General features: G+C 37.7%; 1 pseudogene; it reads left to right on the top strand.

Annotated features, from left to right (window-relative positions):
* The first annotated feature begins 13903 nt into the window (after positions 1-13903).
* LOC149119245 (exportin-7 pseudogene) lies at positions 13904-14892 on the top strand (annotated as a pseudogene).
* Positions 14893-19503: the final 4611 nt, after the last annotated feature.

The raw sequence follows: 19503 nt of genomic DNA, 5'->3' as shown, positions 1-19503 counted from the left end.
AATGTTACAACAGAGACCACAGAAATAAAAAGAATCATCAGGAATTACAACAAACAGAATTACTGCCAACAGAATGGAAAATCTACAAGAAATGCACAGATTTCTAGAAGCATACAATCTATCAAAATTGAGTTATGAAGACACAGAAAATTTAAATAGGCCAATAAGCAAGATGGAGACTGAATCAGTAATAAAGGCCCTCCCAATAAAGAAAAGCCCAGGACCAGATGGCTTCACTGTTGAATTGCACAAGACTTTAAAGAAGAACTAATTCTAATTCTAATTCTGAAACTTTCACAATTGAAAGGGAAAGAATCCTCCCAAACTTCTACTATGAAGCCAACATCACCTTAAGTCAAAAACAAGAAAAAGATACAACAAAGAAAGGGAACTATAAACCAATATCCCTGATAAACACAGATATGAAAATCTTCTATAAAAGGTTAGCTAATCAAATCCAGCAACACATCAGAATTATCATTCACCTGGACCAAGTGGGATTTATCTCTGGTATGCAGGAATGTTTCAACATATGCAAATAAATGAATGCAATACATCACATTAAGCTGAAGAATAAATCCATGATTAATTCAATACATGCAAAGAATGCATTTGATAAAATATAACATCTTATCATTATAAAAATCTTAAGAAAATTGGATATAGAGGAATATTCACTCCTCAACACAATCAAGGAACTATATGACAAACATATAGCCAGCATTGTACTGAATGAGGAAAAGGTGGAATCATTTCACTGGGGTCCAGAACCAGAGAAGGATGCCCACTTTCATAAGTGCTATTCAATCCAGTCCTGGATGTTTTAACCAGAGCCATTAGGCAAAAAAAGGGAAAGAAATCAAAGACATATGATGTGTAAAGGAGGAAATAAAATTATCCCTGTTTGTAGATGTCATGATCTTGTATATAAAGGAAACAAAAGACTTCATTGAGAATATTGGAACTCATAAGAGAGTAAAGTTGGTAAAGTTGCAGGTTATAAAAGCAGCACAAAAAAATCAGTAACCTTCTTATACCTAGACAATGCCATGGCTGAGAACAACTTGTAAGTTCAGTACAACTTTCAGTAACTACAAAAATTTTAAATACTTTAGAATAAATTTAACCAAAAGTTTGAAAGATCTCTACAACCAAAATTACAAAACATTAAAGAAATGAAGAAGGCACAATAATATATTAAAAAATATCTATGTTTGTGAATTGGAAGAATTAAGATACTCAAAATGTCCATATTACCCAAAACAATTTACAGATTTCAATGCAATCCCAGTCAAAATACCAATAATAGTCTCAGTTTTAGAAAAAATGTTCAGAAGTAGTACCATCAGGGAAATTTAAATAAAAACCACATTAGGTATTTCCTCACCCAGTTACAATGGTAATCATCCCAAAATCTGTAAAATAATAAATGCTGGCGAGGATGTATGAAAAATGTTACCTTACTACACTGTTGATGGTAATGTAAATGAGCATAATAATTATGGAATATAATAGGGAGATTACTCAGAAATCTGAAAATAGATCTACCATTTGAGCCAGTCATGCATCTCTTGGGAATTTACCCAAATGACATGAAATCACCCTATGAAAGAACCCTCATGTTCATTGCATATCAATTTAAAGATAGCTAACACATGGAATCAGCACAGATGCCCATCAAGTGATGACTCAATGAAGAAAATGTTGGGGCTAGAGCTATGCTGCAGTAGGTTAAGCCGGCATCTGCAGTGCTGGCATCTTATACTGACAAGCGGTTTTGGCCTTGATGTTCCACTTCTGATGCAACACCTTGCTAATGCACATGGAAAAATAATGGAAAATGTGCTGTGTTCTTGGGCTCCACAACACATATGGGAGGCTTGGAAGAAGCCCCTGGCTCCAGTCTGGCCCAGCTGTGGACATTTCAGGAGTGAACCAGCAGGAAGAACCTCTCTCTCTCTCTCTCTCTCTCTGTCTTTCCCTCACCCTATATAATTCAGACCTTCAAATAAATAAATAAATCTTCAAAAAAAGATTTTTAGTATATATACATGATTGAATACTACTCTACTCAGCCACAAAAATTAATGTAATCCTGTCTTTTGGAAAGAATTGGATGCAGCTGGAAACAATTATGCTTAGCGAAATCAGCTGGTATCCCAAATACAAATATTATGTTTTCTCTGATATACGGTAGTCATTATAAAGTACAAAAGATGTGTAGGAATGAAATGGACATCTTGAAATTTGATGTTTTTAGCCCTTGTTTATACTTCTGTGAAACTGTGATCTTTCTAACTTTAACTTATTATTGCTAGTGCTACATTAAATCTGTGATTATACAATGGGCTAAAATTATGCTTTTGCAAAGATTAAAGAAAAAAGAAGGGAAGGAGGAGCATTGGTTGATGGAGAGAAGGACGGGAGTGAACTATGGTTATCTCACTAGAATTATACCTCAGAAGTATATTAAAGCTGTTCTTTTTATATGAATGAAAATTAAAAATAATTGAAAAAGTATTTTAAAATAATGAAGGGAAAATTTTAAAATTATACTGAATACATAGAAAAAGACAAAAGAATAAGAAATCAAATTAATCTTTCCATTATGTTTGTAAAGTGCAGAATCCCCTTGTAATCTTCTGTGGTTAGAGTTAAAGTCTAGTGTTTATTTACTATTGCATATGCTTGTGACTCCCAGAAAGGAGACTTTCAACTTGTTTAGGCATTTTTGTGTTATCTGGTGGCAGAAGATAACAAGGCTTCATCCACTCACCCATGTGTCAGTATCTATCCATTAATTACTAGCTAAACTTCCAGTAAGTCAAAACATATTCAGAGTAGATAAAGAAGACCTATATACTTCTTTAAATTTATATTTCTCCACCAATTGTGGAAAACAAATGATAAATGACTGTGGCTGCACTTAGAGGGATGAGGCATAATTCCAGATCTCTAAGCTTCTAAACCCCATGCTAAATGCATTATTATCAATAGTTTTTCTTTGGAGAATAAAAAAAAAACAGTTGTGACCTTCACATTCTACTTAAAACCCTGGGCCTCAGTTTCTTTTTTCTTTTTCTTTTTTTTTATTTGACAGATACGGTTAGACAGTGAGAGATAGAGACAGAGAGAAAGGTCTTCCTTCCATTGGTTCACCACCCCAAATGGCCGCTATGGCCAGAGCTACACCAATCTGAAGCCAGGAGCCAGGTGCTTCCTCCTGGTCTCTCATGTGGGTGCAGGGGCCCAAGCACTAAGGCCATGCTCCACTGCCCTCCTGGGCCACAGCAGAGAGTTGGACTGGACGAGGAGCAACCAGGTCTAGAACCTGGCACCCATATGAGATGCTGGTGCTGCAGGCAGAGGATTATCCAAGTGAGCCACAGCACTGGCCCTCTTTTTTCAAAATATAAAAAGGTTATAGTTTCTGCCTTACAGGGTCATTGTGAAAATTTAATGGTAGTATACCTGCCAAGTCCCCAGAACAAAATCTGCCCTTTGTTAAGGGTTCAAAAATTACTAGCCATTATTTCTATTACCAAAAATTACTAGCCATTATTTTTATTACCATAATTCACATTCATAGTCAATTCAATTATAGTAATTTCTCATAATCAGAGACAGGGAGGCTTGAGGGATAAAAATTAAAGTCTTTGAATGGCAGATGTCCTAAACAGCACTCTGCCTCAGAATCAGCCCTTAAGGCATGCGGATCTGGCTGAAGAGCCCATGAGAGTATTTTAGGCATGGAAAACCAAGACACTCTGGCAAAAAAAAAAAAAATGAAATGTCTCTGCAAGTGAGATCCTAGTGGAAAGAATGGGCCATCAAAGAAGGAGGTACCTTTCTCTGAAGGGAGGAGAGAATTTCCACTTTGACTATGACCTTGTAAAATAAGATCAGAGTCCGCAAACTCAAAAGGCTTCCATAGCCTTGGCAACTCATGACAAGAGCCTAGGGTGATTACTGACACCATAGCAAGAGTGTCGATTTGTTAAGTCAACAACAGGAGTCACTGTTCACTTGCTCCTCATGTAGGATCTTTGTCCTTAATGTGTTGTACAATGTGAATTAATGCTATAACTAGTACTCAAACAGTACATTACACTTTGTGTTTCTGTGTGGGTGCAAACTGTTGAAATCTTTACTTAATATATACTAAATTGATCTTCTATACATAAAGATAATTGAAAATGAATCTTGATGTGAATGGAATGGGAGAGGGAGTGGGAGATGGGAGGGTTGCAGGTGGGAAGGAAGTAATGGGGGAAAAAGCCATTGTAATCCATAAACTGTACTTTGGACATTTATATTAATTAAATAAATGTTAAAAAATTAAAGTCTTTGCCTATGCTAAAGTCTTGCAAAGTTTATCTGAATTTTTCCTATAATAATTTGATGGTGTTGTGTCATAGATTAAGGTATCTGAATCATTTTGAGTGGATTTTTGTGTAAGGTGAGGGAGGGGGTCTAGTTTCATTCTTATGCATGTGGAGATCCAGTTTTACCAGCACCATTTGATGAAGAGACCATCCTTGATCCAGGGATTGATTTTAGCTCTTTTGTGAAAAATATGTTGGTTGTAGATGCATGGGTTAATCTGGAGTTTCTATGCTGCTCCATTGGCCTACTCATATTTTTTTGCCAGTACCAGGTTGTTTCAATTATAACTGCCAGTAGTATGTCTTGAAATTTGATTTCATAGTGCCTCCAGATTTGGTTTTATGTATAAGATTGCTTTGGCTATTCAGGGTCTGTAGTGTTCCATTTAACTTTAATATCATTTTTTCTAGGTCAGATAAGAATGTTCTTGTTATTTTGATTGAGATCCCACTGATTCTGTAAATTGCTTTTGGTAGAATGTACATTCTGATGATACTGATTTTTCCAATCCATGAACATGGAAGATGCTTCAATTTTTTGTGTCTTCTTCTATTTTTTCATTATTTTTTTAAAAATTATCAATCATAGAACTCTCACCTCCTTGGTTAAATTTATTCCAAGGCATTTAAATATTTTTGCAACAACTGTGAATGAGACTGATCTTAAGACTTCTTTCTCATTCATGGCATTGTTTTTGTATACAAAGGCTATTGATTTTTGTGTGCTAATTGTATATACTGCCACTTTCCCAAACTTTTTAATGAGTTCCAATAATCTCTTAGTGGAGTCTTTTGGTCTCCTATATTTAGAATCATATTATCTCCAAATAGGGATAATTTGACTTCCTCCCTTCCAATTTGTAATCCCTTTGATTTCTTTTTCTTCCTAATGGCATTGACTAAAACTTCTAGGACTATATTGAATAGCAATCATGAGAGTGGGCATCCTTGTCTAGTTCTGGATCTTAGGAGGAATGCTTCCAGCTTTTCCCCATTCAGTAGGATGCTAGCTTTGGGTTTGTCACAAATTGCCTTAATTGTCTTGAGGAATGTTCCTTCTATACACAATTTGCTGAAGGTTTTCATCATGAAGTGATGTTGTATTTTTTTTTAACTTTTATTTAATGAATATAAGTTTCCAAAGTACGAATAATGGGTTACTATGGCTTCCCCCCCATACCGTCCCTCCCACCCACAACCCTCCCCTTTCCCACTCACTCTCCCCTTCCATTCACATCAAGATTCATTTTCGATTATCTTAATATACAGAAGATCAGCTTAGTATACCTTAAGTAAGTATTTCAACAGTTTGCTCCCACACAGAAACATAAAGTGAAAAATAATGGATAATTTTTTTTTTAATGATGATGAAATCAGATCAGACCTATTGTCATGTTTAATCCCAGTGAGAGTCAAGTTGGGAGTTGATAGTTTCTTTTCTTTTTTTTTTTTTTTCAGAGGATCAGTTTAGTATGCATTAAGTAAAGATTTCAACAGTTTGCACACCCATAGAAACACAAAGTGAAATATATTGTTTGAGTACTCGTTATAGCATTAAATCTCAATGCACAGCACATTAAGGACAGAGATCCTACATGAGGAGTAAGTGCACAGTGACTCCTGTTGTTGACTTTACCAATTGATACTCCTGTCTATGGCATCAGCAATCCCCCTATGCTCCAGTCATGAGTTTCCAAGGCTATGGAAGCCCCTTGAGTTCTCCGACTCTTATCTTGTTTAGACAAGGTCATAGTCAAAGTGGAGGTTCTCTCCTCCCTTCAGAGAAAGGTACCTCCTTCTTTGATGACCTGTTCTTTCCACTGGGATCTCACTCGCAGAGATCTTTTGCCAGAGTGTCTTGGCTTTCCATGCCTGAAATACTCTCATGGGCTTTTCAGCCAGATCAGAATGCCTTTAGGGCTGATTCTGAGGCCAGAGTGCTATTTAGGACATCTGCCATTCTATGAGTCTGCTGAGTATCTCACTTCCCATGTTGGATCACTCTCCCCTTTATTTATTCTATCGGTTAGTGTTAGCAGGTACTAGAGTTGCTTATGTGCTCCCTTTGACTCTTAGTCCTTTCATTATGATAAATTGTGAACTGAAATTGATCACTTGGACAAGTGAGATGGCATTGGTACATGCCACCTTGATGGGATTAAATTGGAGTCCCCTGGTATGTTTCCAACTCTACCATTTAGGGCAAGTCAGCTTGAGCATGTCCCAAATTATATATCTCTTCCCTCTCTTATTCCCACTCTTATGTTTAACAGGGATCACATTTCAGTTAAATTTCAACACTTAAGAATAACTGTGTATTAATTACAGAATTAAACCAGTCATATTAAGTAGAGCAGACCAAAAAAACTACTAAGAGGGATAATGTATTAAGTTGTTCATTAACAGTCAGGGCTATGCTGATCAAGTCACCGTTTCCCATAGTGTCCATTCCACTTCAACAGGTTTCCTTTTTGGTGTTCAGTCAGTTGTCACCGATCAGGGCAAACATATGGTATTTGTCCCTTTGGGACTGGCTTATTTCACTCAGCATGATGTGTTCCAGATTCCTCCATTTTGTTGCAAATGACTGGATTTCGTTGTTTCTTACTGTGGTATAGTATTCTAAAGAGTACATATCCCATAATTTCTTTATCCTGTCTACCGTTGACGGGCATTTAGGTTGGTTCCAGGTCTTGTTGTATTTTATCAAATGCTTTCTCTGCCACTGTTGAGATAATCTTTTTTTGGTTCAGTTTGTTAATGTGATCGATCACATTTATTGATTTGTGAATGTTGAACCATCCTTGCATATCAGCCTTTAGTTCCACTTGGAACTAAAGGTTCCATTTTGCTGATGTGTTGTTGGATTTGATTGGTTAGTATTTTTTGAGGATTTTTGTGTCTATGTTCATCAGGAATATGGGTCTGTAGTTCTCTGTTATGTCTTTTTCTGGTTTAGGAAATAAGGTGATTCTGGCTTCATAGACGGAGTTTGGGAGGATTCCCTCCCTTTCAAATGTTTTGAATAGCTTGAGAAGAATTGGAAGTAGTTCTTTAAATATCTAATAGAATTCAGCAGTGAAGCCAACTGGGTCCTGGACTTCTCTTTATTGTGAGGGTCTATATTATGGACTCAATCTTAATCTTGGTTATTAATGTTAGATTTTCTATGTCCTCATGACTCAATTTTGGTAGATTGTATGTGTACAGGAATCTATCCAATTCTGGATTTTCCAATTTGCTGGCATACCACTCATCACAATAATTCCTGATTATTCTTTTTTTTCTATGGTGTTGTTGTTACACCTCCTTTTTCATTTCTGATTTCATTTATTTGTTTCTTCTCCCTCTTTGTTTTGGTTATTTGGGCCAATGGTGTATCAATTTTGTTTATTCTTTCAAAAAACCTATTCTTCATTTCCCATCCACAGAGAGAGTAGAGATGTTCCCAGAGCCTGTGGGTGATCCTCCTTGGCATTTTTAGCACTAGAACCTGTAATATGTTGAGAGGCTGAGGGTATCTCACAATCCTGTGTGGGTGTTCAGCCCCCACCCAGAATCAAAGTCTGTGAGGAATATGGATTTTTCCCTCTGGTAACATCCTGGGCTCACCGACACATACATGTACTGCTGCATCCACTTCTGTTGTCAAAATGGCACCTTCCCCCCACCGGGTGCCCTTGTTGGGGGATAGGGATAAAGAAATGCCGTTTGTCTTCACTGTGTTAGAGGGATACCCTGCTCCTATTAGGATCCCATTATAGACTCAAAGACAGTGTGGTCTGCCAGGCTTTCCCTCTGGTGATATCACGAGAGGCACAGGCTGCTGCATGCAGCCTGCTCTCACCTCACTCTCCAAAGCTGGCAATATCCTGTTGCTCATGGCTGTGAGATCCTATATTGTGTCTGTGCTCATTGCTGTAACTTCTGCACTATGTCATAGTATCACTCTTGCATCTACAGAATTTCTACTGCAGTTTTGTCTCCAACTTTCCCTGGGGACACAACCCCTCCACTTTCTTTTGCTATTTTCTCCTAGCCTAAAGCAGCACGTCTTTTCTCAATTCAGCCATCTTGGAATCCACCAAATTATGAGGATTATACTTTTGTAATATCCCACTATATTGTGCCTACAACTTCCAGCATTCTGTGGGCATTTTAAATGGTAATATATAAAAGCATTTTCAATAAGATTAATTTTTCATTGATTATGTAAGGGTAAAAAAAGAAAATAAATGTTTCCATACTTTATAGATTTAGCCACTATTTAAGTTCTTCCACCTCCAAAATGGACATGGCTTTTCTCTGAGAACTTGTAAGAGACAACACACAACTAGGAATTAAATATATAATCTACAGCAAGGAGCTACTTATGTGAAGAACACTATTCTCTGCTACTGGCAATGGGAGGAATATGGCAGGTGAAATCCTTAAACAGACCTAATCATGAAATTAAGTGGGGTGTTTCTTAAGTGATAAATCAGAAAATTTCAGAAGCTTGAATCATAAAAAAACATTTATATGAATTCCTATATCTGAAATTAGTTGCCATTGTGCCGTTGGTAATCAAATGCATGAACTCCATAGCTAACAAGCAGCTGCTGTTAGATTTTTGCAGTGTTTCGAGATGTATGTTCATCTACATTTAAGATTTAGGAAAGTAAAAATAAGAATCCTAATTGCAATCTACAGTTGTCCCCTTTAAACATGGACAAGCTGCCACAATGAACATCTGATTCATTTTATTCACAGATGCTTACTTAGGCAGCCCTTACATAGTCTGAGAACTCAATACAACTGAAATCTTGGAACAACAATAATCCGGATGATCACTTTTTCTCCAGAAGAAATCAAGGAATTGTAACTTTTTCTGTTTGAGGTTATTTTGTGTTAGAGAACATTTGGGTTTTCAACACATCACTGAAAGATTGTAGAATTCAATGACACTGAGTTATTCATACATAGTCAATGAGCTTGTTGTTATTTTTCTCCTCAAGCATGCCTTCTAATTATTCAGATCTGTGATAGTTTCCATAAATTGTTGTCCATCTATTACCTGGAAATCTGATTTTTTATAATGGTACCTTTCTTCCTGCCTAAATAATGGCATCAATAAGAATAAGTATCTCAGATACATTTTTATTGAACTCGAGATAGTTTGTCTATCTCATTTATATTCCACAACATGAATTGTTACCATGTGTTACACATATACCTTGTGTGTATTTCCACTTAAGAAATCCTTAACACTAATGTCAATAATCAAGCATATAGTATTTTTCCTTAAGGCTCAGCTTTAACTCTGAGAATCTGATTCAAATCCATATTTTACATAACTAGCATTTTGCATATTTTTATCAAAATTCTCATTTGAATGACACCCTTAGAATTCTGACTAATCCATATTTTCTTGCATTTTATGTAAAAAGGGTTAGAGAAGGAAATAATAAATCAGTTGCAAGCAAACTGGAAGCTAATTGCATATACTCTGGAAAACATAAAGACAAATATTTGAAATCATTGAATGTTATCCAATCTTGAGTTTTAGTATGGAAATTTATTTATTTTGCCTACAAATGTAAACAAAGTAAATATGAATCACAATATCTATGAATTACATATTGATTAAAGGCATGTGATAATTTAGCATGTTCTCTGAATGCCATACTAATAGAGAAACATAGTGATGGTTGGTTCACTTACACATAGTGTAATTTTTCAATGAATCACATACAAAATGGAAATATATGTGTGTAGTTAATTGAAAATATTTTTACACTTAAACTCCTGCATGTTTGCTATAATTTATAATGATGCATGAATAACATGATCTAGTTATAAAAATAAAAAATCTAATCTTGTAATATATATCTTTTAATATGTATAGTTCTAAAAACATTTATTGACAGATACTGTATCAATGATAAAAATGTGTTTCTCTAGTATAATCCCAGTTACATAAAAATATCTGACTATGCATAGAAAATGTCTGGAAAGTATGTTGTCAGCTTAACAATAGATTCTGGTCATGAGGTAGTAACATACTGTATCCCCATAATTGTATTATATATATTATATTTTTCTAAGACTCATAATAGTAATTTCAACATTTTCTTTGTTTTCTAACTGAGGTTGATCCTTCTCTGACCTATACCTACATTTCAGACATTTATATACTGCATTAATAATTTATAAAAGCATTTCTGGAAATAAAATTATCACATTTATACTTTAATAATAAATGCAAATATTTTATTTATTTTGTCACTCTTATTGACAAATGCAAACTGTGAAACAGTACTCTGTGTGGTTAGAATTTTTTCCAATGTCAGCTGTGCATTGGAAGAGCACTAACACTTGGCAGCCATGAGATATTTCACTGATTCAGCTGGGCAGATGGAAGTCATTCAGGGCACACCATAAGTACATACTGTTTATGTTTTATATTTCTCAACAACTTGACATGCTTTTATAACTTATTAATGTACTCAGAAATCTATACTTTACAAAACCCCTTTATTTATGTTTTTATTTCATGATCACTTTGAAACCCTTATAGGATCCGAAAGTTACAACTAATGTGCTTGCTTCCCTTCAGAAATATCTGCAATGTAAAGGAGCTCGAATATTTATAAAATGAAATTGTCTCCATAAAATGATTTTGCCATCTCAAGAACATTATATATCACTAGACAAGCCTATTTTTAATGAGTTGGAATACTCTCTACTTCTCTGAAGATATTTTTCACTATACAAATCAGGCTCTGCCTGCTCAGAGGTGGAAACACCACTGTTGAGGTTTTGAAGGTTAAAGAGCTGGAGGCAGAGGTGGCTGGGGGGCTCCCAGAACTGTAACCAGGCCACCATCCCTCCTCTCTTCCTCTCTCCCATCACCTCTTCTCTTGAAAATAACTTTTTTACTCCAAAGAAGTGGTGAGGGCAGTAGCCATCAGTGCTTCACTCCCTCTCAGCTCTCTCACCTGTGAGGGAGCCCAGGGTAAGTCCCAGCCACCTGGGAGCAACCCCAGGCATCCCTTTTACACCTGGGCCACCCCCATGATAGGCGAGATTGCCACCACCAACTCCATCATCTCCATGTTCCTCAACAAGAGGCTTACGAGCAAGTGATAGCTGCAGACCTTCAGTCAGAGCCTGCAGGAGACATGGGCAGAGCATTACACACTCCACTGGCTCCCAGAGAAGCTGTGCAAGGGATCACATTACATCATATTCCTGTGGTCCTCAACCAGAAACTGGACCATCTGATTGCACTGAGCAGTCAGGAGCTATTCAGGCTTCTCCCTGAACACTAACTTGCACTCTGGGTTGACCCCTATGAAGTGTCCTACAGAGCCAGACAGGACGGTTCCACCAGAGTGCTGTAGGAAGCCTCGCCAGCAGGAGACAGCACTCAGAACAGCACCAAGGTGCAAATGGTAGACAGAAGAATCTACTCAAAGGAGGGTTCTCTTAAGTAGAAAAAGAAAACTCCCAAAAATTACAATATAATGATTATCAGGCTAAGATATAGGCTATGGAAAGATGTCTTATAAATTTGATTTTTGTTTTGTGTGAGCTCCTCTTGAGGATACATTATGGAACTTAATGTCACGGCTGTGAAGATCTTGCACAAGATAGAATGGTAAAATAATTTTTAAGTGTCAAAAGCCATGGTTTGTACAGTCCCTTTCAATGACTTAGTAGCCTCTGAGACCAAGGAAATTATCATTTTATTTCCTAGGGAGTGAAGTCCTATGTTTCAGTTTCTCCCAGGCATTATACCTAAAGTTTTATATCAGTCCCTTTAATGAAAATCAGTATTTCAATGAATCTTTCTCTGCAGTATATCTTGCAGATAAGTTTTCACTACTAACACTTGAAAATTATCATTATTTTTGTAGCTCAATAAGAAAGATCAATATCTTTAAAATGATGGTACTGGAAATTTTATGACAAGACTTTTAGCTAGCACTTAAATATCTATAAATGTACATAAAGACAAACTAGTAGGCATGACCTGAGGAAATGGTCAGTTCTTGAATGCAGGTTTTTTTTTTTGCCTTTAAATTAGCAAGTGACCAAATTCTTCCATGGCAGCAGGCTTTAAAAATAGACCCTTGCGAAGACACTAGGCACCAGCCAGCTCTCTGTACATTTGTTAGTTTATAGTTTTCTAAGACTAAGTAAGCAACTTTTAGAAAGTGGAGGTCTGATTTGTAACTCCCCTTGGACTTAAATATGTAACAGTATTTTCCACAAATTACCATCTATTTCATTAATTTTGTTATTCACATTTTATTAGGTAAATTAAGAACTGGTGGCCAGCACCATGGCTCACTGGGCTAATCCTCCACCTGCGGCACCGGCACCCTGGGTTCTAGTCCTGGTTGGGGCACCGGATTCTGTCCCAGTTGCTCCTCTTCCAGTCCAGCTCTCTGCTGTGGCCCGGGAGTGCAGTGGAGGATGGCCCAGGTCCTTGGGCCTTGCACCTGCATGGGAGACCAGGAGAAGCACCTGGCTCCTGGCTTCAGATGGGTGCAATGCACCAGCCACAATGTGCCAGCCATTGCGGCCACTTTGGGGGTGAACCAACAAAAAAGGAAGACCTTTCTCTCTGTCTCTCTCTCTCTCTCACTGTCTAACTTTGCCTGTCTCAAAAAAAAAAAAAAAAGAACTGGTGCAAATTTGTACAGATTAATGGCAAAGTTGTACGGCTTTCTACAGTTTGGATTTTGGATGAAGAATTTTTATTTTATCTATGGTAAATAGTTTCTTATCTTGGCATTGAAAATAAATGCTTTAGAAAATGTCAGGAAATATATGACTCTATGTGTTTGGGTATATCATTTTCTAAAATGAATTGGTAGATGATAAATATGCTGTGATTTATTAAAGTCAGAAATTCTAAGATTCAATTCTGCTTTTCAATTTAATCTGTTAGAACTGAGTCTCATCTTGAAGAAGACTAAATTATGAAAGTACTCAAGAAAGAAGGAATATATTATTCACATTACTAATTATTTACAGGAAGGTGCATCAGATGAAACATGTAAATGATTTCATAACACACATATTTGTGTATATGCATGTGTGTGATTTCTAAGGTTAATATGCCTATTTTATCTTTCATCTGGATTCTATGTGGTTCATTTTTGGTTAGATATTCAAATAACATGCTATATATTTAATACTAGATATTTCAATAATAGAAGTTGTATAGAATATATATGTATATTTACATTATTAAAAAATATATCAATTTGTGATACTATCTGCACCAAAAGTAACTGTTAAACTTGTAGTAAAAATAATTAAAATCTATGCTTTAAATATTTTCTCATGATGTATCTCTAGGATTTTATTTAACAAGTTTATTTAAATACCTTTGGAGGCAAACATTGTGGCTTAGTGGGTTAAGTCACTGCTTGTATCCCACATAGGAGCATTGATTTAAATCCCAGCTGATTTACTTCTGATCCACTTCAGCTAATGTTCCTGGGAAGTCTTATGGGTCATGGATGGGAGGGCAGTTACCTGAGCAAGCTCCATGGGTTCTTTCCCTCAAGGTGATGGCAGAATTTATTCGTAACAGGTCCCACAAGTTGCAGTCTGATGTCTTACCTCCCAATGGCATCTTATTCTTCTGGGAAATTAGCAAGATGATAACCATGTAGGGCAATCACATTCTGACACTGAGTGAGGTCTCCATGGACCAGGTCTATGCCCTCTACCTGAAGGTCATCTCCATCTGCTTCTTCGTGTTGAAGGCACCCCTCAGCAGCAGTTATGTCAACTTCAGGGTCTTCTGTCTCTATGACAATGATGCCTTGGACAATGCCCTGCAGATCTTCATCAAGCTGCTCCTCTCCATTTTGCACAGAGACCTCCTGGATTACCCCAAGCTCAGCCAGTCTTACTATTCACTACTGAAAGTCCTCAACCAGGACCATATGAACTTCATTGCCAGCCTGGATCCTCATGTCATCATGTATATTATCTCTTCCATTTCTGAAGGACTCACTGCACTTGACACCACGGTGTGCACAGGTTGTTGCTCCTGCCTGAACCACATCATGACATACCTCTTCAAGCAGCTGTCATGCAGCACCATGAAGAGAATGACCCCCCTGATCCAGGAGAATGATTGCTTTCTGCATTTCATGCAGCAGCATCCAAAGATGATCCAGCAGATGCTGGTCACGCTGCTGAACACCATCTTCTTTGAAGACTGTAAGAACCAGTGGCCTATGTCCTGACCTCTGTTTGGATTGATACTACCAAATGAAAAGTATTTTCTGACTGAAGGAACAGTATCGTGAACAGCCAGCCACCAGAGAAGCAGCAGGCTATGCACTTGTGCTTTGAAAACCTAATGGAAGGCATTGAGTGAAATCTCCTGACAAAAACAGACAAATTCACCCAAAACCTGTTGGCATTCCATTGAGAAGTCAACAACTCAATGAAGAGCCCCACGTATGGCATGAACAGCAATGACATGATGAGCTGACACCTGCTTGGACTCTACTTGTACAGAGTAGCATCCTTTGGATCCAGCCCAGAGGGGTGAACAATTGCAAGAGAGAGGGCCTGGCTGCTCTTGGCTCCTTCCTCCTGGGGTGTAGGGGAAATGGCAAAGGTCACCTAGCTACTTCCCCAGGGAACGGGTTTGAATGTACTCACCTCGGGGCAGGGTGCTGCTGGTTCCTGGGGATGGGGGTGGGAAGGGTGATGGAAGGAGAGGAGAGGAGACAGAGACAAGGATGCCTGCACCTCTAGCCCCTCCTCCCAGGGCGTCTCGAGGGAGAGCACCCTCAGTGTCCTGCCACAGCCTGCCTTGTATAAACATGTACATTATTTCATAACATTTTGAACAAGGTTTATATTGACTCGAGTTTAAAAATAAGAAGTGTGACTGAAAAAATTTTACAGAGTCTACTGCACCAGTGCTGATGTGAGGGGCTGTGTGTGTGAGTGAAAACATATATTCTGGTGGCCTGAAGCTTTACTGGACAAGGGTGTGTGAATGTGCAGAGATTTATTTAGTGATGCAGTGTACCTCACTCCTCCAAGTCCAGTTTTGTGTATAAAGAGTAAAAGCTGACAATCATGTTAAAAATCATCCAGTGTCTCTGACCAGTATGAAATCAAGTCTACCTGGCAGAGAACACCAAACCAAGGTGATCCATTCAGAAGTTCATTTCATGCTGAATTGCTTAAGTATTAATGCTTGGCCAGCACCAAAGCTCACTTGGCTAATCCTCTGCCTGCGGCGCTGGTACCCCAGGTTCTAGTCCTGCTTGGGGTGCTGGATTCTGTCCCCGGTTACTTCCCTTCCAGTGCAGCTCTCTGCTGTGGCCTGGGAAGGCAATGGAGGATGGCCCAAGTGCTTGGGCCCGGCACCTGCATGGGAGACCAGGAGGAAGCACCTGGCACCTGGCTCCTGGCTTCAGATTGGCACAGCGCACTGGCTGTAGCAACATTTTCAGGATGAACCAACAGAAGGAAGACTCTGTGTGTGTGTCTCTCTCTCACTGTCCAACTCTGCCTGTCCAAAAAAAATAATTTTCAGGAAATAGCATGCAAGAGATCTAAACAGGCTACCTCCAGGGCTTTTAAAGCTGTCTACTTTTAGGCAAATTAAAATGCTGGCTAGTCACTGTGCTCCTTGATTTCAAATGGTCTAGATGCAACAATCTAAAATTTTATAATTGTGACCCATTCTCCCATCCCCTCACTTTAAGAAGGAGTGTATTTAAGAGAAGGAAACCATGCACTAATTTATTTTGATGTGGCAAACTGCCTTCAATCTGTACCTTCAGCAATACCTCCATTTGTTTAAAAGAAAGTATAAACTGTTCTTTAAAAAGGCTTGGAGCCTCGCTTCTAAACAGAACATCCCAGTTGACTTGAAGTGTAACTAAAAGTAAATTGTAATTTTTCACAATTTTCTGTTGAAATCAAATTCTACCCATAAAACTAGAATCCGGCCCTGCAGTTCTTTCTTTTTAAGACAATGGAAAAGTGCCCAGAAAGAGAAAATGCCTCAGAGATTCAGAGAAGCAGAAAATGTTAGAATCTGGCCTCAAGTCTCACATGGGCAACAATGCTCCTCCAAAGCGTGCCCCTTGGGCCTACCTTTTCCTTGTGTGAGGTGGAGGTGCTGAGCTTGCTTTGGCTTCACTTGCCAACCTTGATAAGTAAGAGCTGGGGAGAGAAGTGGGACTTATTCAAGTTGCTTCAGGAGGACAGAACACAGAACTAAGTCATAGAGAGAGTAAACCAGTGGATGGAAGATCACCTACTCCCCCCCCACTACCCCAATCTATCACTCTGCCTTTTAAATAAATAAAGCCTTAAAAAACAGCCAAAATGGTCAACTATTCAATAGCCTGAGAATTAGCATTGTTCTCACCACTGTCTATCCTTGTAGCATTCCCAGATTCCCAAGCTTCTAAGCCTGACTTCAGCTTCAGGGGCTGGTCTAGCAGGTTGTCCTGGATGACAGATAAAAGAAATGAAAACACTGCTCCCTATGGGGATAGTGTCAATAAACTGATTACAGACAAGAAGTAGGCAGTATAGAGTACAAAATACTTGTGAAACACTAGCAAGCATTTTTTTTTGACAGGCAGAGAGGACAGTGAGAGAGACAGACAAGAGAAAGATCTGGAAGAAGAGCAACCAGGACAGAATCCAGCGCTCCAACCAGGACTAGAACCCAGTGTGCTGGTGCTGCAGGCAGAGGATTAGCCTATTGAGCCATGGCAAGCATTTTACCATCCACATCACCTATTTAATCCCAATTCCAACTAGATAAATTAGATAAATTAGGTCCTATTTCTGTACTCATTTTATAGATGAGGAAAACTGAGGTTAAGGAAATAACTTGCTCAAAGTCGCAGAACTAGGTAACACAGTCGAGCTTTCAGCCATGAACAAGACCAGACTCGAAGAGCTTTCAACCATTATACCCATTTTTACCCACTGCTATCTGTTTTTCCAAATTCTTACACATTTCTCCAGTCACCTTCTTTTCTTCATGCACTGTTGCTTTCATCTAAAAAACCAATAGCACCGGCACCATGGCTCTATAGGCTAATCCTGCACCTTGCGGCGCCAGCACACCAGGTTCTAGTCCCAGTCAGGATGTGCCACGGGGCCAGCCCCAACAGTAATCAATAGACCATAAAGAAGACAGCTAAGTGAGCATCAAAACACAAAGTCGCTGATGAATGTCAGTCCACCACTTTTCAGCGTCCATGTGAGAGAAACAGACACCACATTATTTTGCTTTTCTGTCCAGGCAGTCAGTATCTTACTACACAGGTACGCACTCAATCAGGAAGGTTAGTCTAGTGTTCTAATTCAATATGGTCTTATTTTAAAGCTAAGTTTATTATAATTGATGATTGAAAAATTAACCTATGTGTATTAAGCGTTAAAATAGAGAACAGGACTACTTAAGAAATCTTGGTTTTTCGAGTAGAATTTTGAAGAACAGCCTCACCCATGATTGTTAGACCCAATTCTGACTTGTTACAGGTGTAAACAACAAGATTTAAAATATCATGAGACTGCCGAAAATAAGATGTACTAAATGACTAAGTCTACTTCAAAGATGAAACACAATAAAGGAAAAATGACTAGAAGGAATCATTAACCATAATAAACCATAAAATCATCTTTAAAAATAACATCCCACATCATGAGTACAAAGTATTAATGGAGATAAATTTATAAAAAGAAACAAGGCTTATTTCAACAAAGTGATCTTTTTTGGCAGTTTTGATTGAAAATTTCAAGATTTTTTTTAATTTATCATACTGGTATGTCTTAACAGATTTCATTGTCTTCTTCTAAGCAAAGTCCTCATGTAATTACCGTCAGACTAAAGATAAATGATGAATAGTGAGATGGAAGAAGAAATATATAAACACCAGGATCAGCTATCATTCTATAGAGAATCACTTCTTTAAGAATCAATGGGATTATAGACTTCTGGGTAAAAGTGACACTTATAGTTCTTTAGAGAATAGATATAAACCAACAAAATAATGTAAAAGTAAACTATTCTTCTGAATAGTCCAGATACATATTTTGTAATGTTTCCCCATGTGTCTTATTTCTTGCATACACAAGGACAGTAAGATTTCCCTTTGGGAAATTTTTACTTCATTGCATGTACCATTGCATGTACCTCCACTGTATAGTTTATCTTTTCAAAAGCATACATTATTCTTTCAGACATTTCCATATTATCCTTTTGGTCAGGCTTGGACTGGGTAAATGTAGGTACCAGGTGAAAAAGATGAAAACCAAGATACCTAATTATCTTCAGTATGTGCTACAACCCATTTCCAACAGATTTTAAGGAGTCATAGGCTAAACTGTACCAGATCACTAGATTGTGAGGCCAACCAACACTGTTGAGTTCACAGAAAACATCTCCCCTACAGTTCTAAATTTAGACTATTCCTTTCTTTGGTATGGAAAGATAAAATCTTTGGAGCACTCAAGTTGCTTAAATTTTACAAATATTCTATTCAATAAGATGTTCCAGAAATGATCCACTGGCACCAAAGTAGATCAAAAGATTAAGATACACAGGGCAGGGTGACTTTCCATTCTTAATGTGCCCTTAAGACTAGAGGCAAATCAAGGCAGAAACAGGACAAGTAACAGCACAAGAAAACAGTGTAGAAATAATTTTAAATCTGCATGCAGACATTCTCTTTAAAAAGTTGTTCTTTGAGAGCCACTTGGTTGGCTCAACAAGATGCAGTTAAGAGGAACATAGAACCTACTCTGTTTCACCTTCCTCTCTTTATTGTTCTTCTACAATTTAAAAAAGAATAGCTATAAAAAACAAATGACACAGTTACAGGAAAAATTACACACAGATAATTAGATATAAACTGTGTTTATTTAATTATTCTTTTAAATAATGACAATCCAAAAGTCACAAAGTATAAGGAGAATTCTATTCTGGACATAGCTAACATTCATACCGTCCATACTATACACTAGGCACAGTTCAAATGATTAAATATATATTTCCACCTCTCTAATCCACAGTTCCAAAAACACTCTGAAAGTCAGACATTGTGTATCAGGTGGG

The sequence above is a fragment of the Oryctolagus cuniculus genome, chromosome Y (genome assembly GCF_051225735.1).
Source record: "Oryctolagus cuniculus isolate XC-2025 breed Fujian yellow rabbit chromosome Y, ASM5122573v1, whole genome shotgun sequence".
Taxonomy (NCBI): domain Eukaryota; kingdom Metazoa; phylum Chordata; class Mammalia; order Lagomorpha; family Leporidae; genus Oryctolagus; species Oryctolagus cuniculus.
The sequence above is the reverse complement of the archived record's forward strand: the minus strand, read 5'-3'. Positions and strand labels throughout refer to the sequence as shown.